Genomic DNA, 25,355 nt, shown 5'->3' on the forward strand with positions numbered 1-25,355 from the left:
CTCACACTAAACTCTTATGAACTCACCAACTTTATGCTGATATTTGTTTTCAAAATAACTTGTATCCTCAGGTCAAAGATAGACAGGTACAGTGCATCATTTTGGAGAAGGTGGAGCAGACAAGATCCATCTCTTATTTTTGTATTATTTTTGGTGTTTGCTAAACATTACAAAACACACTTGTAATTAAACTCACTATGTAATGCAATGGTTGTATGTTTCTTGTTTTTACTATTATGCAATCATGATGATACTGTACATGACGTCCTCCACCCCGAAACGTATTCCGCCGTTATCAGTTTTGGGGTGTGACAACTTGTGAGATCATTGTGATATGTTGAACAAGTAGGTGAGAAATGTTTTATAGTGACGAGAGAATTTAAGAAATCTAAAAAAAAATAAACTGAATCTTTTTGGGTTAGAGAAACCATGGTGAAAGGCAATCTCATAAAGATTACTCAAAAGGAAAAGGAGAATTCATTGGGTAACAAGTAATATCTTGAATTTTTGAATTCACCATCAATTCATTAGTGATATTGAATTTTGGGTTTCACTTAGTACATAGTGACATGAAGCTAAGATCATGAACGCAGATTTTGTATAACCATAAACCTCAGTGGTTAAAACTGAAAGTCTTAGGGATTATATTAATGAAATGAAATATAATGGAGAAAGATGATGGAGATGGTATAAGAAGCGAATGTACCTCTGCTTATTAAAGAAAAGAGGGTCCAAGCAGACAACTCTAAACTCAGTTTGAGTAGAGTAAGGTAGCTCATGATTAGAGTGACCTTGATAGTCTGGATTGGGAAAACATGATTGGTGTTGATCATGTTATTAAGGCTTCACTCAGAATCAGTTGAGGCTTGAGTCTACATACAGCAGCATGCTTCTAGGGACGCCTAACTAACGAAAAAAAAAAATTTACCTGCCGTAGATGTGCCATCGAGAATCACACTTAGACAAACATAAAAACGTTAGAAACATGGAAATATTAAAAAAAATAAAGAAAATATTTTTGGATGTTTGTGAGAATTGACCAATTGAACGAAGAAAAAAAATATATTTTTGGAATTTTATTAGCAGAAAAGAAGTAAAAATATACAAAAGAATACATTTGAAACGCCCTTTAAAAAAATAAGCAAGTTCAGAAGGACCGAACCCAAAATAGACAGAACGCTCGGTTCATTTCGGTTCATGGACCAACTTCACCCGAAATGGACCGAACCCGAAATAGACCGAACGTTCGGGTCATATAGGTTTGCTCTATTTCGCTTGTTACCATTATGGGAGCGAAGGCGATTTCGGTACTGACTCGGATTGCATCATTCCTAGGCCTTGTAAAATCTTATTGAAGCTTGCTTCAGGTAAGGCCTTTGTGAATATGTCTGCCAGTTGATCAGTCATTCTGACGAAGTGAATTTCGACGTTGCCATCTTCGACATGATCCTTGATGAAATGGTACCTCAGTGCGATATGCTTAGTCTTTGAGTGTTGCACTGGGTTGTGACAAATTCTGATTGCGCTTTCAGAGTCACAGTATAATGGGATTTTCTTCATGTTTAAGCCATAATCCCGGAGTTGACTCTGTATCCACACGACTTGAGATGTACAGGATGCTGCAGCAATGTATTTGGGTTCTGCAGTGGATAACGAAACACAAGTTTGTTTCTTTGATTGCCAACTGACTAATTTTCCATCCAGAAACTGACATCCTCCTGTGGTGCTTTTACGATCCAATCCACAACCACCCAGATCGGCATCTGAAAATGCTTGCATGAAGAATCCGGAGCTGGCTGGATACCATAGACCTAGAGAGGATGTTCGCTTTAGATAGAGAAAGATGTTCTTCACTGCTTGAAGATGAGGTTCTCGTGATTTGGCTTGAAATCGAGCACGATAATAGACAGAGAACATGATATCAGGTCTACTGGCTGTAAGATACATCAGAGACCCAATCATCTGTCGATAAAGCGTTGTATCAGCAGCTGGTTTCTCCAATGATGGTGTGAGTCTCGTTCCAAAAGTCATTGGCACTTTTACTTTGGAGTCTCCCATCATTCCAAACTTGGTGAGCAAAGTCTTGGTATATGCTTCCTGATTAATAAAAATGCCTTCGGGTCCTTGTCTAATGTTCAATCCAAGAAAGAAATTAATTGGACCCATTGAGCTCATCTCAAACTTAGTTTCCATCAACTTTCGGAATTCAGTTGTTAAGCTAGGATTCGTGGAGCCAAAGATGATGTCATCAACGTAAATTTGGACTATCATAAGGTGGTTACCTTCTCGCTTACGAAAGAAGTTTGGGTGAACCGAACCTTGTTTGAATTTAGACATCTTTAAGAAACGAGTGAGAGTTTCATACCATGCTCTGGGAGCTTGTTTCAGGCCATAGACAACTTTTTCGACGATATAGCAATGATCAGGATACTTCTTGTTCACAAATCCTGGCGGTTGCTCAACATATACGGTTTCTTCAAGTTCACCATTGAGGAAGGAACATTTGACATCCATCTGATAGACTTCAAAGTTCTTATGAGCAACGTACGCTAGAAAGATACGAACAGATTCCAATCTAGCCACTGGAGCGAAGATTTCTTCATAATCAATTCCCTCTTCCTGACAATACCCTTTGACCACCAGCCTTGCTTTATTACGAATGACATTTCCTTCTTTATCCATCTTGTTTCTGAACACCCATTTGAGACCGACAACCGAAGCATCCTTTGGTGTTGGAATAAGACACCATACCTTGTTTCGTTCAAACTCATTTAGCTCATCCTGCATGGCTTAAACCCAATCTGAATGATCAAGAGCTGAATTAACAGTCTTTGGCTCAATTTTGGACACGATTGAATTGAACATACAAAAATCGACTTTTAAGAAAAGAACGGCCTGTTTCGCTTTGATTTGAGAGCGAGTCAACACCTTTTCAGAGGATTCCCCAGTGATTTGAGTTTGGGGATGATCTTTGGTCCATTTCACAAGTGGAGGAAACTTTGGATCATAGATGGGATCCAATTCAGCATTGATTTCTTCTTCGAGCTCAGACAAATTGTCATCTTCACTAGCTGTTTTATCCCCCTCGAAGAATGATTCCTATTCAGGACCAGCATTTGTACCTCCTTCATTGGTTTGAATTTCAGTGGAGGCTGTTGTATTTGGCGATGAGTTCTCCCCCTGGAAAGAAGAACCTTGATCTTGATGAGGAGAAGAACCCTCCCCCTCGACAGTAGGATGGTTACCAGAAGGTTCGCTTCCGTCTGCACTTTCGGTTCCTTTGGATTGATCATCAGCCATTTTTCTAGCAGCATCATCTATAACTTGTTTCATATTGTCAACTTTGTTGTCTTTCGCAGTTGATTCTGAGTCAATTGCTTTCTAAGGCTCATCAAACAAGAGCATGAATTGGTCAAAAAGATTCGAGATGGAGATAGTAACCTGACCATTCTTTGGAAATATGGCTTGTGATGCATCTTTGGTTGTTCTTAACTTCTTAACATAACTATCGTCAAAAGTGACATAGTATGTTTCTTCAATTTTCTTCGAGCGTTTATTGAGAACTCTATATGCCTTGGAGTTCAGGGAGTAGCCTAGGAAAATTCCTTCGTCCGCCTTAGCATTGAACTTGTTTCGATTCTCTTTGGAGTTGAAAATGAAGCACCTAGAACCGAACACATGAAAGAATTTCACGTTTGGTTTTTGATTGTTCAGGATCTCGTAAGGAGTAATGGAGAACCGTTTATTCAAGTAAGATCGATTCTGAGTATAACATGCAGCTGCAATTGCATCAGCCCAGAAGTATAATGGCAAGGATGCGAAGCATAACATGGTGCGAGCAGCTTCACACAGGGATCGATTTCTCCTTTCAACAATGTCGTTTTGTTGTGGAGCATAGGGGGCTGAGAAATTGTGATTTGTCCCCTTTTCAGCAAGAAAACATTCAAAATCTTTGTTTTTGAATTCCAGGCCATTGTCGCTCCTTATATTACAAACAACCTTTCTGAGTTGCATTTCTATCTGTTTAATGAAGAGCTTGAGCTTTGGTGCAGCTTCAAACTTTTGTTTAGAAAGAAGGTCCATGTGAACCTTGAGAAGTCGTCTACTATAACCAGAATATATTTGTTTCCTCCAATGCTTTCGATGGATGATGGACCACATAGATCAATATGCAGTAACTCCAATGGTTCTATTACCTTAGTGTTGATTATTGAAGGATGGCTCTGCCGACTCTGCTTTCCCATTTCACACGCTGCACAAAGATGTTCTTTATCGAATTTCAGAACTGGCAGTGCTCGAACATGATCACCTAAAACTAATTTGTTGATGTCCTTGAATTTCAGGTGAGAGAGTCTCCTGTGCTATAACCAGCTTTCATCGGAGTGAGCCTTTATGAGTAAACAGACTGCTGGTTTACCTCTTATCGGATTGAGGTTCAGTGGATACATTTCTCCTTTTCGCTTGGATTTTAACAGAATGTTGCTGGACTTCTTCTCGACAATTTTTGAGCCTTCATCGTCAAATGATACTTTTAACCCGGTACCAACCACCAGCTGTGATACACTGATGAGATTGTGTTGGAGCCCTTCAACGTATGCAACCTTCCTTATAGAGAATTCGTCGTTAGTGATCATTCTGTAGCCTTTAATAGTTCCAAAAGAGTTGTTGCCATACTTTACAATACCGCCATCTTTGAGAGAGTGAAACTCCCTTAGTTCCTCCTTCCTTCATGTCATGTGACGTAAGCAGCCACTATCAATGTACCATTCTTAGTCAAATTGCTCGTCACGTATAACCTGCAAAAGATTAAGCAGATTTAGGAACCCAAAGTTTCTTGCGTCCTTGTCATCCTTTTACAGGACATGGTATAGTAAGAGAGATATCAACCATATATGTGCGTTTAATTAAAGTTGTTTCATCTTTTCTTTTAATGGTGAAAACTTTAATTTTTGTTGACTTAGGAGGACTAGGGTTTTTGACAAAAGGACTGGAATTTAGAGATTTAAAATTAGGAGAGACATTAGGATCTTGGTTTTTGTGATCAAACTTGTAGGCTTGAGGACCGAAATTGTTATTTCGTTTGCCATGGTATGAGGGACCGAAACTCTTTTTTCGGTTGTTGTAGGATGAAGGACCAAAACTGATCTTTCCGTTGGAGTTGGATGAGGGACCGAAACTACCATTTCGGTTGTTCAAGGATGAGGGACCGAAACTCTCCTTTCGGTTGTAGTTGGAAGATGAACCGAAACCACCCTTTCGGTTGTTGATGGGTGACGGACCGAAACCGCTCTTTCGGTTGAATTCAGTTGAGGGACCGAAACTACCCTTTCGGTGCCTATCTGTTGAAGGACTGAAACCTTCTTTTCGGTTCCTATCGTAACTGTGCTTCTGGTTCCTTGAGTTTTCTTCCAATTTAGACTTCCTTTCAATCCTTACAAAATCAGGATTCTGAGAGTTCCAAAATCGCTTTCTTTCGGAGAGATTCTTCTTGTATCTTACGTTTCGTTGATGCTTTCGATCAGCCACATGTTTTGGATTTCTATGAATGTTGGCTTTTCTTTGAGAAGCATGAGTACATCATTTACTCTTTGTTGAAGAAGTATCACTCGTGGTTTGCATCAGTTCATCCACAGATGGTTTAGTTCCACTTGTGCTCGGTACATCGTACTTTGTAGGCTCATTTAGTGGTTCAGGTATATATCTACCTTTCACTCTCCATGAGGTTTTCTGAGAAAGACCCTTCGTCTCGTCTGCGTTGTCGATTGGGGTCGACCAAAAGAATTCATCACATCCACCAACATTGTCTTCTTCTACCATCGCGGTTAACTCTGCAGTTTGTTGTGGAGTGACTCCCGACACAGTGTAGACATGATTTAGGGTAGTCTGAACTTTTGGTACACAACAGCTTTAGCTTTGAGAACTTTGGACTTGTCGGTAAAGGAACGAGCAAACTCAACAAAGTTTTCAGAAATAAGGTTCTTATTGGACTTGGGTTCATTTTTGGCTAATTCAGAACAATCTACCAAATCTTCTACATAAATTTCACTCATGTCATCATCCTCATTAAGTTCAGACGTATTTTCAACATCAATTTTGTTTTCTGAACTTAAGTTGGCATTCAATGAGTCAAATTTTTGTATAATTTCGGCTCTCAGTTTCAATCTATCATTTTCATCTAGTAGATTTTTGAGCATGTCCTTGTTGTCCTTGGACTTTATGTAAGATTCAATTTTGTCCAGACCTATCTTATATGCTGGAGACACTTCGTCAGACGGTACAACGCTTTCACAGTTGTATGCTTCTTCATCGATTTCATTGCCTTTAATTCAAGGAAAGGTAAAATCATACGATGAATTTTCTTCCCTATTTCACAATCAAGATGCAACTGAGTGATGTTAAAATAAAGTCTCTTAGCAATTAAACAAAAAACATTTCTTTGCTTGAGAAGTTTATGATTGTCTCTTTGCAAATAAATAGAATCATCTTTAGATCTAATTAATTCCTTTTCCTTTTGCTCGATCCACATTCTTCGTTCCTCACTCTTTGATGAAATCCCGCTGATTTGATCAGTTAGGTTAGAATTCGTGACACGGGTTTGGGTGAGACTGCTACTTATGCTAGAGAACTTTGACTTCAAATTATTTAATTCCTTTTCATAATTATTAGCAGGTATTTTTAGAGAAGCAAGAATATCTTGTACCTTTTTGATCAACTCATCACATTCGTTGATCTGAGCACTGACAGGCTTAGCAGCAAAACATCTGTCCTCTCGCTCTCTTTCTTCTTCAACTCCCCCATCAGTTGTGTATCCTCTCATTTGGGACACACCCTCGGTCACTGCAAAGCATCTTCCCATTGACTGCTCTGCTTTTGCCATCATAGCTTTTCCGTGAGTAGGCTTCCTAACTTCATCATCCTCTGAATATGTGGACCAGACCTCCACACCTCCAAACTCATCACTGTTGTTTGAACCCTGCACAATTAAAGCATTCATAGTAGAGTTATTAACAACAGACTTTCTTTTCTTTATCTCCTCCAACCTTCTTAGGAGGCTCGCTTCCTCATCATCTTCGCTTGTCTTCTCTTCTTTCTTTCTCAACATGCAGTGTTTAGCAAAATGATTTTTGCCTCCACAGTAATGACAGTCAAATCCTGAGTCGCCTCCAATTTTAGCTTCCTTCTTTGACTCTTCGGATTTTGATCCCATCTTCGGTTCCTCCTTGATCCGTTCGGCGCTATAACTTCCCTGCCAGTTTCGGTTCTTGTTGGCTGGGAATTTCTTGTTGATGAATTTTCTGGGGTTTGACACCATCATTGCATATTCTTCGCCGCTTAGATCAAAATCAGCAAGATCTAATTCCTCTTCTTCTTCAATCGAACTCTTTCCTTTGGAGACAAGAGCTAAGGAACCCAGACCCGAAACTACATTCGTTTCCTTCGATAACGCATTCTCGTGGGATTTTAAAATACCCACAAGTTTTGCCAGAGAGTATGACTTGAACTGTTCATGAGCTTTGACAGTTGACACAACGGCCATCCATTCAGGTCTGAGACCATTCATGAAAGTGACCTTTTGTTCAATCACCTTTCTTTCAATCCCATGTTTTATCATCTTACTCAAAAGATGATTGAAACGATCGAAAGTTTGGATAAGTTTTTCTTCAGGCTTTTGCTTAAAATCACCAAACTCTGATAACAGGAGGGTTTGAATAGAGTGTTCCCGATCTTCATCTGTGGAATATAATTCCTTCAATCTATCCCAGATCTCCTTAGCTGTAGCACAAGAACTTACCAAACGAAATGTATCCGATTGCAGCGCAAACATTATCATCCTTAGAGCTTTGATGTTGCACTGAAACTTCTCTTTTTCATCCTGAGGAATGTCTTTGACGTCATTGACAAGCTGATTGTATTCTTTCTGCGTTTTAACAATCTTTGATGTGCTAGAATGAGTGAATGGGCCTGAAGTGATTGCTTCCCAGATTAGATACCCATTGTCCTCCGATCCAATCACGTAATCTTCAAAGTGATGCGTCCAGACTTCATAGTCTTGCGTATACAAGATCTGTATTCTTGTTGTAGACCCTATGCTGTTGGAGATATTTATCGGATTAGTTTGAGAATCGTCCATAGACATTGTGAATACTTTTGATCGAAAACCTGTAAAAGACCAGACATGTAATTTTTCGATTAGGGTTAGATTAACAATTAATGAGATACGCCAATAAAGAATGACGGCTCAATAAATATCAATCAATGCGGAATAAAAACCCTGTGAACTTCTTCGAAAGAAGAGGTGTGTATAGATTACACAGTCTCCTGCTCTGATACCAATTGATGAGTTCAAAACTCTTAGATCGTTTAGATCTTTCACAAGTACGATAAAAGAAATCTAACAGTTTAAGAAGAAAATAAGAACGAACACAGAACATAATCAAATAAGAGCTTATGATTCAAAACTGAGTCACGCCTCAGCAAAGCTCGATGAAGAACTTCCGCTGTAGAGGCGAGCTAGGGTTTACAAGCAATGAAAACGAAAACAATAAAAGCGATATCTTCTAAGTCTGCATGCATGCAGCTTATATACTAAACCCTAATACAAAATAATGCACGGCTGGACATGCCCAATACCGGCGTTTAAACTAGGCTATGGACCGAGCCCATGACGCAATCCACTAGACTCAACACATGGTTTTCAAAATTGCATTTCTTAGATTATCCCAAGTCGGATTTCGTAATACCCCTGACATAAGCCATGAGGGTCGAAACCACAGATTTTGGAAAGTGATTGCAATCACGATCCTAAAAATTATCCAAGTTAATTGATATTCTAAGACCCAAAATGTTACGTCCTTTATTGGTTGTGAGAGCCTTCTCTCCTTCTTGGTTCGTCAATTAAATGAAGAAACAACGGAGGTTTGTTTGTTTAGTTAGTGTCTAGCAGCAAGTTGTATTGTTCGTGTGGATATTGATATATATGCTCAATTGGATCATTGTATCTATACAAAAGGATAACCCTATAACTGAGGTACAAACCACAAAACCTCATGGCGTGTTCTTGGTTGATTATAGTTGATGAAATTGGATCCATGATTGGGAATAAATTTTTAATATGTTATTTCTGATATGAAATGAATTTCTTAAAACTATTTCGAATCCCATTATTCCTAAAATCCATGTCTTATCTAACATATATAACCTTAAGCTAGTCAAATGCCAACCTTAACTATATTATACATCACATTATAACCCATGTATTATACGACAATCGTTTAGCAAATTTGATGTTTAGTAAATTATTAGTTTAAATTAATTTTGCAACATGATTTGAAGATATAATTAACATTATTTATATTTTGATTACTAATAAAATGGTAATGTTGTATAATGACATATAATTTAAAAATTGAAAAAAAAAAATCATAGACAAACAATCATTAAAATCACTTTGTTTTATTTATAATTATAAAGTAAGGTAAAATAATAATATTTTTCTATTTTGAGTTAAAAATATAAATATATTGTTGTTTTAAATTTAAAATAAAATATGGCAATATTTTCGGTAAAAAATTATGTTATTTATTATTGAAAATATAAGTACGTTGTGGTTTTGATTTTGCTATCAACCTTACACAATAACGACAAATAAAATGAATAATGGATATTTTTAATCATATTTAACAATAACTTGAACCATTTTTAAATTCGAATACCATATTGTCCATTTCTTTTCTTTGTAGTACAAAAGGAGTCCACTTCTTTCCTTTGCAGTACAAAAGGATTGTTTAATAGTCATAGTTAAAACATATAATCCCTTGTAAAACAAATATACACCATCATCCAATTTGGCCTTTTCTTAAAATCATTTTTTTTGTTTTCGAAATAGATGTTATTGTAATTGTTATGATATATATTTATTTAGAAATAATAGACATTTTATGTATTATGTTTAATAAATTGTGTGAAAATATATTAAACTATAACAAATGTTAAATTTGAGTTGGCCGAAATCTCACTTATTTGAAAGAGCTTTTCATGCCTTCAACTACTTCAAAGGTCCAAATCGGAGCCACCATTTCAAATGCTTCTAGATTTCAAAAAACTAAAATATTTCACTTCTAGTTATATCCATCCAGTAAAAGAAAATTTGTGGTCAATTTTGTATTATTAACACTTTTTGGTTATATTCTTGATTTACCGAATATATTTTTCTAATGGTGGTGTAACTAAGTTAATTTAGCTGTGTCATTGCTTAAAATTTTAGATTCTACATATATAGTATATTAAGTCAACAAAAATGGACAAATAATTTAAAAATGATGCTCTCAAATTCCAAAATATTTCAAATTATAATTTGCATCCTTTCTAATTATAAAAGATTCAATGCATTACTTCAATACAAATAGAAAGCAATTTTACTGTCACATACATAAGCACCTTTCATTTCATTGACCACAAGCACAAAGTTCAATATTAAAATTACCCTTTTACTAACTTAGATAATCATTTGTGTTTGGCTTTAGGCTTGAATCTTGATATGTACTAATTTTGAATACTTTATATTTATCACACTTTAAGCTTCCCTCATATTCCAAAACAAAAAACGACACATATATGAATTATTGAATTAAACGTAAGTTCATGTTTATATATATATATATATATATATATATATATATATATATATATATATATATATATATATATATATATATATATAAAACAGTAGAATCAAATGAGAACACCTAAAAGGTTGATAACGCGAGAACAGATCTTAACCTTCCAAATAGTAATATCTGTGGTTATTAAAAAGGTGTCATTTATATAAATTATGAAAGTTTGGTGGTGAAATTAAAAAGGCTAAAATGAACATAAATATATATATATATATATATATATATATATATATATATATATATATATATATATATATATAACAGTAGAATCAAATGAGAACACCTAAAAGGTTGATAACGCGAGAACAGATCTTAACCTTCCAAATAGTAATATCTGTGGTTATTAAAAAGGTGTCATTTATATAAATTATGAAAGTTTGGTGGTGAAATTAAAAAGGCTAAAATGAACATAAGGGTATTATGGGAATTACAATTCATTTGACTTCCATAAAATCAGCCAATATTTAGAGGAACCCGTCAATATCTCCCCCATCTCAAATTAAATTAGGGCTCATCATACTCGTACCCATCAATTTAATCAGCACCGGTCTCCAAATCAACCCTTCCAACGTCTTCCCTGCTCCTCCACCATTTGCCACGCTTGCTTACATCCCTATATCTTCTACATTCCTTCGTTCCCTCAAATCTTCCTCGCCTTCTGAATAAATCGAGTTTTCTTACTATTCTCTCTCATCGCACTCCTAATCAATTCCAAAAGCTCGATTGTGAATGAAACCAAATCCATCCTCAACCCATCGAAGATGCTTCCATTAACACATTTTGGGTATAATCAAAGCCGATTTATTATTTCTCTTATCAATATCTCCTTTCTCAATTTTTCCAAAGTTTTACTTCAATAGCTTTAGCAACGACAACACCACACAAGCTCTATTGATAGAAGGCATCCATATTTTAGCCAGAGCCTGGAGCTTGAATGGCAACACCAAGCAACTTGGTCGCTCACCGATGCTTGAATCAGTAGTTTCTAGGCAGTCAAGTCTAGATCGCATATAATCATCAGAGCATGTAAGGCGGTGTTCACTTATAATGGTGGTAGTAGAGCGGTTAGAGAGAATGCTTCACATATGTGAAAGGTAAAAGGTAGTTACTTGGAGAAGAAGAAGACGTTGAATCGGACATGGACGAGTTCAGATGCTCCTCTTCTTCCATATGGTAAATGGGTGTTTCTGTCAAGAAATATCAGTAGACATCTTTATTGGCTTCAGTTATCTATGTAACTACTCTGAATTTTTCTGGATGTAATTAAGGATATACACAAGAGAAGCAGTGTATTTATTTGTAAATAGCAGTGCATTTATGTGTGAATGAATCTATTTACATATGATCAAATGTATTCATTTATTCATTTTTGAATAGCAGGCACTCATTTGTTAATAGCAGAATATTCATTTATGAATAGCAGTATAATCATATGTTAATGAATGTATTTATTTGTGAATAGATGTATTCTTTTTATGAAGAAATGATAAGTTTTCCACTCTTTTTATTTTTAGTTGATAAGAAAAGGAATGTCATTACTTGTAAATAGACGTATATTCATTTGTGCCTGAAGTAATATCAGATTTTTTGAAAAAAAATATCATTTGTGAATACAAATATATTGATTTAGGGTTCGGTTTCTATTCATTTTTTTCTGAAAAAAACATGAGATAGGAGAAAAATTTTGATTTTTTTAAGAAAAAAAAAATAGTTTTTTCCAGTTTTAAAATAAATATTGATACAAATGTTTTTTATATTCCATTAATAAGAAAAATAATAAAATCAAATATGTTCTTTTTTGTAACTGATCCTAAATCTAAGGGAAATTGATTGAATTTTATTTTATTTTAATTTAATTGAAATATACAATTACCTTATATATTGATTGGTCCAGTATTGTTATCGTATTCTCAACCTTTTAGGTGTTCTCATTTGATCATTTTCATATATATATATATATATATATATATATATATATATATATATATATATATATATATATATATATATATATATATATTAGCAAAAAGGAATATTAGCAAAAAGGAATACATATACAACCCCACCCTCAAATCCCCCCAAAAAAAGTATCAGATTATTGTGCTCTAATAGAGGAAGCATTAAAAAAACAATTTTCTCCCAAAATTAACATATTATATTTTTTTTTTAACAGATGAAGCAACACGTTTATACCTATATGCAAATTTCCTATTGTATTAAAAACTAATGAAAGACTACCACTTTTTGCATCATGCCAAACCTCTATTCTTGCCTTTTGTTTTTTTTAAACGATGATGTTCTTGATAGCAAGGGGTGAGTTGTTTCACACTTTTGAGCACAATTAAAAACTAACATATCAGTGACTATTTCAAAAAAAAAAATAGAGAGAATTCCTCTCTAATGTCAAACAACAAAATATGTGTCATCTCTAATCACATCAGACCCTTCTCCTTATTACCCTTAAAAAAACTTCTAGAACTAAGTACTTTGTACCCGACTAACATAAACTAAAAAAAGAGAAAATGAACATGTGTTTGACTTGACTTAAAATAACTTTGACTAAATTGATTATTGCTTCGACGTTATTGTGTATGTGTATCTCAAGCCTTCAAAAACCTAAAAAGGGAATAAAAGGCTACAAAATGACAAATTACAAGAAATCGAAATCTATTCATTTGAATAAGGGCAAGGCAGAAGTTATGCCCATTTTAACTAAAACAAAGAGGCAAAACAGTGAACGACCAACATTCTTACTCACTCTAGAAATTATAGATGCAATATTGAATTAAGAGCGAAAAGACAAATGAAGTAAACCATTTGAGAGAAAATATGGGCAATCATAAGTGATAGAGAAAAAAACCGAGCCTTAACAATATTAATGTACATGAAAATACAGAGGAAGGCAAGCTTCATTTCTGGTGATTAGGTCTTCATAGAAGGTTTAAAAGAAGAAAGTGGCTACCATGTCTAGGGTTTTCAAATCAGATGTGATTATGGTGGGGAATAGACACAAGGGTTTAAGAGAGATGAATGGAATCAAATGAAGGAACACATCAACTGATCGATATGGTGAATAGGATTAGGGTTTAAGAGAGATTGATGGAGACGAACACAGATTAAAGAACCACTATCGTCAATAAAAATCATCTTAATAAGATAATCATAACCAACATTATGATTCAGTGTTCTTCTTCTTTAATTTTGCCCATCAACATTTAAATGTTTTTAAGGAATATATGTAGTTACCGATTTCAAAAGACAAGACTTGCTGATTTCTCGTGGAATGCATCGGCTTAAATGGGTTGTTTCCTAAATAAACACAGGGCAATTGATACGAATACAAAAAAATCAAGTATTAAATTATTGATTAGAAAACATGAATTTTTTAGATTTCAAATTTGTTTTTTATTTATTTAGGTTAGAGAGTGTTAATGATGCTTTGGGCAGGAAAGTAGAATTTTGGAGAATTTTGGAGGTTTAGAAAAACGCCACGTGGCAAAAGAATGATGTAAAAAAATGCCATGTGGCTTAAATAGAATTCTTTGTAAAATGGATACATTTAGTCGTTGTTGGGGTTTGTAGTAATCTATACAAAACAATTTATGCAGCGGAGACAAAAAATCAAACTTTTAACCAAAAGGCATGGATCTTTCTACACATATAGACGGAGCTAGTAAGTAGTAGGTGGATGTTATGCCCATAACTTAATCCACAATTCAACTGAATATCTCTTATATAATTTTATTTTCACTGACCACTTTCATCTCTTTTGACTATGAAACTTAAATATACTAAATCCTTTTATATGTTTAGAATTATCTTTATTTGTTATTAATTTAATTATTAAATGTATTATTAGTTATACATGTTAAGCAATTAGAAATATCCTAATAAATGAAAATAATTTTGTCATTTGTATTTTATTATGTATTATGTACATGTCATTGTGTGGTAAATTTAGATTAAATTATATCTATGTGTCATTTTATGGTTTTTTTCATTTTATTAAATTCCATATAATGCTTAAATGTAATAAATATAATAATAAATGTATATAAAATTCATTAATGCAATTTTCCTTATAATTTTAAAATTTTTAAATTTAGAAATTGAATCAAATTATTGTTGTTTTTTGTTTATTTAAATTATTAGTTTAAATTTAAAAGATAAATAAGCATTTGAATTTTAATAATTAAATATTTTACTTTTTTTTTCTTATAAATTTAAATTTTCTAATTTGTTAATCTTTATGGTTGTTTAGTTTTTTTTTTCAATAAACTCATATAATACCTGGGTCACACGATTAGTCTCTTAATATTTGGAGTATGGTGGGATAACGCTAGAATGCTAGATGTTAATCCAAATGGTTTATTTAAGATAAGCACTACATTAAATTAAAAAGAGATAATGACTTAAAAGGGTAATATATTTTTTGATTTGTACAAATTTAGTCACAAAATCTTTTTTGTCCATATTTTTCCATTGAATGTATTGAATTGTTTAAAAAACATCCTTATGACTTGTTATAGAAGGTTTAGCCGATTTTATGTGTTCTTGTGAACTCCAACGAGCCTTCAGTCATCTTCTCCGGTGAGTCTCTGGCTAAACATGAATTTTCCGGTGACTTTGTCATCTCCAGAAACCAACATGTTCGACTTTGAAGGGTTCTAAATTCATGGGTTTTCAAGGAAGAAGAAGATCATAACAAATTTGGAGTTCTTGGTTACAATAACCCAAGAACTCATTTCTTGATTTCCAAAGGAAGGTTGTGAGGATGAAGGGGATGTGAAGTTGAACACGAAAACCATTAGAAACCCAGATCTAGAACCATCAGAAATTCAAAAGCTCGATTTCTTGTATGGAATCGATTTTAGGTTAAAGTTCATGTGTGTGTGTGTGTTTGGATTCGAGTTCTGGGTTCATAAATCAAAACAAGAAGAAAAAGGCATTCTGATCTAAAAATCAAATGAAGATATCTAAAGATCTAAAAATCGATGTGTTTGTTCTTGAACAAAAATCGTGTGTGTGTGTTTTCTTGAACGATGTGTCTTTTTGAACAAAAATCATGTTCTGATCTGACTCGAGTTCCATTTTCATTTTACCTGATCGATGTGTGTTCGATATGTGTGTGTTCATCTTTTTTTTTTTTTTTCCAGAAATCAAATAATCTTCAAGGTATGTGTGTGTGTTCATCATATTCATCTTCTTTATAGAAATCAAAAATTGATGTTTGTGTGTTCGTCTTTTACACAGAAATCAAACGATATCTAGAAATGTTCGTGTGGATGTGTTCATGCTTGAACATTAGATACAGGTTTATTGGAGCGATTTTTAGATGCGTTCATGCTTGATTTTGGAACAACACACATATAATCATCTGATGTGTATTTATGTGTGTTTGTTCATCACAAATCTTGAGTTCATGAGAAAAGATAAGAAAAAGAGAGGGGGAATAGAAGTTGAAATAGATATGATGTATATGTGTTCATCTTCGCTGGAAAAATCATGAATGCTGGAGACTCGCCGGAGAAGATGACTGGAGCATTGTCGAAGGTATCAAATATGACGGAAACTACAGCAGAAGTAGAGTATGTTGCTGTTGCAGCTTGCACTTCTCAAGTCATCTGGATACAAAGCCAACTTCGTGATTATCCAATCAATATTAAGAAGATCCTTTTATATTGTGATTCACAAAGTGCTACACGCATCTGCCATAATCCGATCCAATATTCAAAGATAAAACACATTGCTCTTCGCTATCATTTTATCAAGGATCATGTCGAAGATGGTAATATCGAGGTTCATTTTTTCAAAACGACGGATCAACTTGCAGACATATTCACAAAACCTTTTGATGAGAAATCATTTTTAAGAATCTTAAATTGTTTAGGAATGATTGATGCAAGCTCTTTTCCTGGTTTGTCCTCGTGAGGAAACAGATGTCTAAGTACTGCTGAAAGTGTTCAGAAGTTACTGTTCACCATTCAATGTTTGATTACCTTCGATTTCGAAATTCCTCTGAATGGTTCAGATCACAGATCGCTTTGTGCGATGAAAAACTGTTCGAAGTACACTGTCTCTGGGAGTTGCTACTTCTTACATCGAAAGTATGTGGTAACACTTTATTGGTTTATTTTTAATTTTAGTATTATAAAACTAAAATTCAAAAAAGATTATCTTATTTTTGTCTTTAATATTCAAAAACAAAAATTACAAAAAGATTTTCTTATTTTTATCTTTATTTTTTTTTTAAATTCCAAAAAGATTTTCTTATTTCTGTCTTTAATTTTCAAAAACAAAAATCCAAAAAGATTTTCTTTATTTTGTTTTGTGTGTTTAACTTTTCTATGACTCATTGTATCAAAATACTATGGTAGCGAATGCTCAATGGAATATATTCAAAAGAGGGACAAGTATGACTTTAAACTATTGCACTAGTTTGGTGTCCCTAAAAGCATTCTGCTGTATGTTTACCTTAAGCCTCAAAGACTTTATGTGTTTGAAGCCTTAATGGATCTCTTACTATGAGTGTTCCTTCCCAAACAAGCTACATTTACATTAAATGAAAAGCTACCTTTCTCTTCTCATTTTTGAGTTAACATATTTCTGCAATGTCCATATATTTCACAGAGATACAATGAAGTTTCTTAACCAATCTTTTTCACCAAATTTTTTCTTCACGATCACACACATCACTACATATCCTCGACATCTCTAGTAAAACCAACCGACATGTAGGTATTGCTCCAATCTGTGTTTATGATCCTGACTCATTTTTCCATGATGATGGTGAAACCCAACAATCCCAACTCTTATGGAATGGATGGTGAACATTATGTTCAAGATTATAACGAAACATTTGTTTTGTACCACTTTCGATATTCAAAATCATATTCCTTTCATTATGCGCGATCTTGACAAAATGTTCTTTAACCAAGACATTTTTGCCCAACACAATCCAAATTACGCCCAACGTACTAGACCCAGAGTCGAGTCCCATTGGCTGCAACTCTACGCTTAGCTAGACCGGAGTCGTAAGTCGTGACGCATTTTTACGCCCCGCGTAACCTAAGTACGCCCTGCGTACCGCGTACGCCCAGCGTGCTCCGGTGGTACACCCCGCGTACGCGATCCTCCAACACTATAAATAGAGGGTTTGAGCTACGGGTTTTTGCACACTTTCTCAAACTCCCAGTCACCCTCTCATACTTTCAAGCTCCAGAAGCTGTCTCGACGCCCTCGGTTTCCGTACCCGAGCCCCCGACGAAAGTTCTACACTACCGAGATCCCCGAAGAGCCCGAAGACGCAGCCTTCCGCAGTCGAAGTTCTGCTCAACTCTAGCCTCTCTCTCTTCAAACCAAACGAGTGAGTTCATACCCCTACCTTTCAATTCTTTTCATGTTTTAGGGGGGAAATCCAAGTACATTACAAGTCAAAGTATCGTTTTATAAACATAAATATAATATCTATCTTATAGAGTATTGATACAAACATCTTTATGTTTAAAGGGCTATTATATCACCAACTTATTTTTACTAAATGGAAATACACTTTTTGAGAAACTATAATGAGTATAGTTAGCAAGTTATTCATACATTTTACATATACATCTTGACAAATGAAATACTTTCAAATGAAGTAAAGTCTTTCTTATCGTAAATCTGTTTATACCAAGCAATGTGAGATATTCAAACTTCAACGTACTCATATGTATGCATTTCAAGTCCTGTATTATATACCATAATCTCTTGGAGGGAGAGCGTGATACTTGTGTATAGATCTATACGGGATTGACAACCCCGCACCTAAACTATTAGCTATAGTTAGACCGGCAGGTCTGGGGTGACAAATGTCATAACACTACAACACTTAAAGAATGTTGTTACAGGCAGTCAGTGTCAATAGTATGGTTATAAAACTCACATAAAAGTATAAAAACAAGTTTGATTTACGAGATTCATATATGCATTCAGTTTTCCACATTATTTTTAGCGCAAAGTTTATCATTATTATTCAAGTATGAAACATACTAACGTAGTCCAACTCTGGGAACTTTTCAAACCATTTATAGAAAATATTGGATTTTCTGAAAAACCTCGTTCATCGATTTACTACCAAAAAGGCATACTTTTCAATACAAAACACTTATGAACTCACCAACTTAATTGTTGACACTTTTTCGAAACCACTTGTATTTCTCAGGGAATCAGTAATACAGGTAACCATCAACTCTTGAAGAAGGAACGCTAAGGACGTTTATCATTAAACATTTATATCATCATATTGTAATATTCTTTTGCAAATATGTATAATGCAACAATATACGTTTTTATTAAATATATGATGGTTGTGTTACTTTCTTTACAATATTCAATTGTTGTGATACTATGTGAAGTCATCCACCCCCGGATGTTTCCGCCATTCTGGTTTGGGGGTGTGACACAAGTCTCAGGAGAATCGCCTTAAGCTTGCTATAGAGCAAATTGAGCAACAACATGATGAGCGTTTAAATCATCACACTTCAAATTTTGAATATGAGGTTACAAAACTTCATGATGTTGCAAAATAACGTCATGATTTTTTTTGAGCAAGTCAAGAAGTTGGAGGATTCTATAAACCTCAAGGTGGTAGAGCTTAAGTCAGAAATGACGAAAGAGGTGGAGAAGATAGAAAAGAATTATTCAATTATTCATGGAAAGGTTGATGTCATTGCTGATGCCATAACGAAGATTGTGGAATATAACACTTCTCACTCAAACAAGCTAGACGCAAAAACAAAACAAGTTTCAAAAGTTTTATCTCAAAAATCATATATCTCTCAGGAATATATCTCGAAGATGATTTCTTCTATTTAATTGAATATCAAGGCAGAGCTTGATCCCATTCTAAAGTCGGTGCTTCTATTTCCAACAAATGCCCCACCTACAAAACATGTGGTGCAAGGTGGAGAAAAAGGTGTTGGCTCGTCGAAAGATACTGATAAGGGTACAATTGTAGGGAAGGAGATATCGACACAAATTCCTACATCACTTCCTGTTTCGCTCACAACTACTTCTACAACTACAACATCGAGACCAATAACGAAAGGGATTGTTATTGGAGAAAGTGTTGGGGGATCAGGTTCAAGTTTGAAAAACATTCTTCAAAAGATGATAAGGGAGACAAAAGGAAAGGCATTGAAATTAATCCTAATGAAGAAGAGAAAAAGAAGAATTTAGAGATGGAAATGGAGAGGCAAAGGCAAATAAATAGCGTTTTGAGGCTGAGACAAAATGATCCACCAGGTTTAAACAAAGGTGATCCAAACAATCATTGGTGCTATGACACGATCGAACAAGTTGTTTCTTTGGGGAAAATGCATTATTTTTGAAAAGCTCCCAAGAAAAGTTATGAGATTGAAAACTCTGACTTTAATCAATTTGATTTTCCAATAAATCACATGATGTTTGCTTCTGCACAGTATAAGTTGGTAGATAAGTTTGATGAAAAAGAAGAGTATAAGAGACTGAAAATGAGATTTCATGCAGTATTGGGGAAGAAAGAAGAAGAAGTTTGGTCTTCAGTAAAGATTGTCAAAGTGATGAACATTTCTAGAGTGAGTCTGTTTGAAGGTTTACTGTAGAATTTTCGCTATTTTTTGGTCAGAGCGAATAATGTAGTATGTGACTTCTCGATTGCAGACTTCCCTCTGATGAACTTGAATGACCCGATCAACGTAACAAAGATTTTAAGAATTGTTGATGTGTCGAAGCTACAAGAAAACAACATGGATGATTTCCTTATAGGGTTTTCTCATATCAAAGTATCCATAGATAACCACTATGATTGCTTTGTAGTTATTGATATCGAGCTTGCAATGGTGGTTAAGAGGAATTCGAAGGTTCCTCAGTCAATGTTGAAAGGAAAGATTAATCTCAATGATTTTGTTGATGGGGAGATTGTGCATAAACCCTTGGGAGTTGTTTTTCTTGGAAAGAACAAAAATGGGAAGATGACTAAATTTTTGTTTCAAGTTTGTGATGTGGAGAGGTCCATAAACTCTCAATATACTAGTCTTCTGGTTCGTCTCAGCAATTGCAAAAAGAATAATGTAGAAGAAAGGGTGAAGTTCGAAAGACAATTGTTTGGTATATTGAGGTTTGTAGGGTACTTCATCAGACCATGAAGATGATGGCATGAGTTTGACACTTCTCACCAAGAGGGAGATTGTAAGGGCTGAAACGTCTAGTATGGTGTCTAAGTACTTTAAGGTTTGTGTAGTGTCGATGTCGAAGTCAAGCACTTCGTGATGTATGTATTTTGTAAGGCAATGTTAGATGTCGAAGGGTAAAGTCTAGTCCTTACGTATTTTTTGTGCGTCTGTATCACACAATAAATAGGGTTAATATAGGAGTCAAGACTAGCTTTTGGGCATTTCGTTCTTTTCTCTCTCGTGTACTTGTATACTCATTCATACAAAATCAATGAGCCAAACAAAACCTATTTACAATTGTGTTCTATACTCTTTTTGTTATTGATTTTGTTCTTAACACTCGATTCAAACACACTACAAATCCACATTGATCTTGATAAGATTCGAGAGTCAACCAACAAAGAGCCTAAAGTTGGACCTAGCATTCGATTCGGGATTGAAAGAGCTATTGAGGAAACTGACATATTTCCCACTCTTCCTTATAGATATGATAGAGGACGTCATATTCCTCGTTATAGAAGAGTTTATATTACTGAGGTAAATGAGTCACTAGTATGGAACAATCAGAGTATATCAACTATTGGAAGCTATGGTAGGCCCTAAAGGCCACAACATGGAAGGAGGACATGGAGAGCGAGATTCAATATATGTATACGAAAACTTGGTAGATCAGGCACTTGGCCTTAACCATTAGGTATTAGTGGAACTTAAATAAGAGACAAGAATGGATAGGAACAAACACGTAATAACACCAAGATAGGTTGAGAAGGATGTGTAAGGTTACTAAGTTCATTTATGGACTAAAATAAGCATCTCGTAGGTCGGATCTTTGTTTCAATGAGAAAAGTTCAAGGGGTTTGAATTTCGAGAAATAAAGATGATCCATATATATGTCAAAGCTAGTGGGAGTAATTGGAATCTTTGTTTTAATGAGAAATTTCAAGAAGTTTGAATTTAGAGAAACATAGATAAACCACATATATGTCAATGCTAGTGGAAGCATTCTAGTCACCCTTGTATAGTACATATATATTGTATGATTTAGCAAGTGTAAAAACTTGGCTTGGTATGAGAATTGTTTCGCTATGATATACATGGGAGATAAAAAACACGCACATAATAAGGATATATGGAGATAGATCAAAGTGATTCATTGGATTAAGTCAAAGTACATAGAATCTTGAGGAAACTCAACATACATAACTCAAAAAGGAATTCATGATTATATGGCATTACATTGAGCGATGCTAATGTCCTATTTTTACTACTGAGCTAAAGGAAAGGAGTTATGTTCCACATGCTTCTACTATGAGGTTAATCATATATTCTATGACATGTACCATATCTAATGAATCCTATGCCTTGAACATGATAAGTTGGATTAGATTAGTTTGACGAGAATCAACGAATCAAGATCAAGAACATTCTTAAGTGTCCTAGGAGGACAGAGGCAAGTATCTTGACAATATGGAAGAGGTCATTGTAAAGGTTATATTGATGCTAAGTTCCATATTGATAAAGACGATTATGTTCGCATTCAATACACTTAGAGTATATTGTAGTTGGTCAATTTGCGAAGAAGAAAATGTGACCAAAAGAGATTCATTAGTGAAATCTTTGTTGAAATTCAATCATTGATGGCCCCTATGAAGGTTCTTATGAATATAAGGGTGAACGTACTTTGAGTATGGATCCCAAGTCACACAAGATCACAGAAAACGTACTCAGTAAGTACCAACACATTTGATAGTGAGTCAAATTTAAGGACATCATAGTCAATGACTCATATCGAAAGATAATCATGTTTATCCATTCCCTAAGCCAATGTCACTGACTAAGTCTGACAGTAAAAAAAAATCCAAGAGGCATTAGATTTGCAAATGAATTCAATTAAACACTTTTGGTTTAATTTGTTTTAAACCAAAGAAATTAAGGCAATATAAGTGTTAATTCGATTTGGCGATTATTAGGTGGAGATCTTAATATATGATGGAGTTCAGTCATTTCAATTATCTTATGTTTTTGTTCTCCTTATGCATGTTTATAAACCACTTCCTAAGGATTAATTTACTCAAATGTCCACTGTCACACCCCAAAACCGGAATGGCGAAAACGTTCTGGGGTGGATGACGTCATGTCAAGTATCACAACATATGCAGTATAGTAATCAAAGTACAACAACCATTGCATTAATAGTAATAATTTTACATAGTTTACATTTCATAGCAACATCAAAGTAATACAAGGAATAATATAGATGTAGCTCGGTACTAGGCTGTCTTCTCAAAAGCTCCAGGGATGTACCTGTCTATCGCTGACCTGAGAATACAAGTTATTTTGAAAGCGAGTATCAACATTTTATAATGCTGGTGAGTCCATAAGTATTTAGTGTCATTTGTATAAATACACATTTTTATTCAAAATAACTTTATGAAAGATAGTAGTTTAGAATCTACGGTGTATTAGCGTCCTTTCTAGAAAATCCTATATTTTCTAAATAAAAGCAGTCTTCTACCAAGACCCGACCGATTTATGTTTTAAGGAGTAGTTTTTCCCCAAATTACTATCATTACCAAATACATAATTGACTTTAAAAAAGTAATGATAAAATCCCAAGAGAAAATACTAGGGGAAAATAATATATATACCTCAGCAGTAACACTACTGACTAAAACAAGAGAAAACATAGACTCCAGGAGAGTATCGAATGAATGATACGCCTGGCTCAGTCTAACAAAAGGAAGCACAGACTCCAGACAGTATCGAATGAACGATACAGCTAGCAAAGTCTAAAACAAGAAAATACAGACTCCAGACAGTATCGAGTGAACGATACAGCTAGCAAAGTCTAAAACAAAAAGTGAATGTGAACCCGTATGTAACCTTGCTGATCGACGATAGAGTATCCGATGACCCTCCAGGTCACACGTAGAGGTAGTGGTATTATGTCACCCATGAGCCTTACCGGCGCAGAATGTCGCTAGTAGTCTGGGTGTGGGAGTGTCTGTCCCGTATATATATATACACATGATGTTCGCTCTCCTTCCTGGAGACTCTGGTTACACGGCGTTGGTGCAATGAAGCGTCGTATAGGGAAATAGTGTGTCACATTCTAAAGTAAAAGAGAGAGAGAGAGAGAGAGAGAGAGATAGAGATAGAGATAGAGATAGAGATAAAGATAGAGTCTCCTAACTATTCCTATAATAGTTACTAGGGTTCCAGAAACATGAATAATAGAAGGATGCATGTACTACTCAAGGCGATGAATTGGCTGAGAGAGAGAGAGAGAGAGCTTTTATTTTCATACATGTATACATCATATATAACTAATGTTTAAACGACCTTCGGACGGATAACCGATACCCACCAGACCACATCCCAACGAGGAAAAGGAAATAGGGAGAACTAGCCTTCCTAAGTCCTTTAAACATTATTTATATAATTATACAAATATAGGCATGCATTTAACGAAATAGAAGCATAGAAGAAAACTTTGGTAAAACCTTTGGAAAACCTTTACAAATAAGAATTTACGACTTGATGTCATTTTTGTAAAACAAGCTTTGAGAAAACTTTGGAAAACCTTTCGAATACTTATGATAATAAAAAAAAAAGAGAAATTCATACTTTAACAAGAGTTGAAAGCGAGATTGGAACATCTTAAGATGGATAAAACAGTTAACATGCAAAAATCTATTTTGCTATATAGTTATTAATCACATGTGATTTATCTAGTAACTGTACAGTTCAACTTGTATTCCCCCCCTATAAAATCAGTTAAAATCATTTAAAAGGTTAATTCAGGGGTATGAACTCACCTGTGGCGAGTAGATCGGATGGAAGTGTCGGTCGAGTGCTCGGTGTCAAGTAAAGACTTGAACACAACTTAATGACCTAGTAACATATGAAGACATATGTTTTCATACAATTAGTGATTATAATACTAATTAAACATGTATAAGCATCCTAATGTGCGGAAAACACTTTGGTCAAGTGCTAGGAGGCTATTGGGTTGCAATAAGGGAGTGTATGGCCTAGTTAGGGAGTTTACTCTTCAAGAGTAAACTCTTTATGGAGATTTCGGCCCGACACGGGTGGTGTGTTCTTGGATGTTCAAAGGTCTTATATCACTTGTGGAATTAGGCTAGGTTCAAATCTAGGGCATAGGAAGTGACTAAGTCCCCAAATAGACCATTTATGGGAGTTTACGGATGTAAACATAGAGTTTACGGCCGTAAACTCTTACTTGTCTCCTCACTTCATGTTTTAAGGTCTTAAATGAAAGAATACAAGGTGCTATGCATTATTCCAAGCCATATGGGGAAGTTAGAGCATCATTTGACCTCCTTAAGGGAGTTTACGAACCATGGACCAATCCTTGGGGGGTTTATGGCCATAATATCCTAGGGTCATGGCTTCCTTGATGTTTAAGGGTCCTACTTCGATGGTGGTTGGTTCTAGACATTATCTCAAGCCATAGGAGGTG

The sequence above is a fragment of the Lactuca serriola genome, chromosome 8 (assembly GCF_051521515.1).
Source record: "Lactuca serriola cultivar US96UC23 chromosome 8, Lser_US96UC23_V15, whole genome shotgun sequence".
Taxonomy (NCBI): domain Eukaryota; kingdom Viridiplantae; phylum Streptophyta; class Magnoliopsida; order Asterales; family Asteraceae; genus Lactuca; species Lactuca serriola.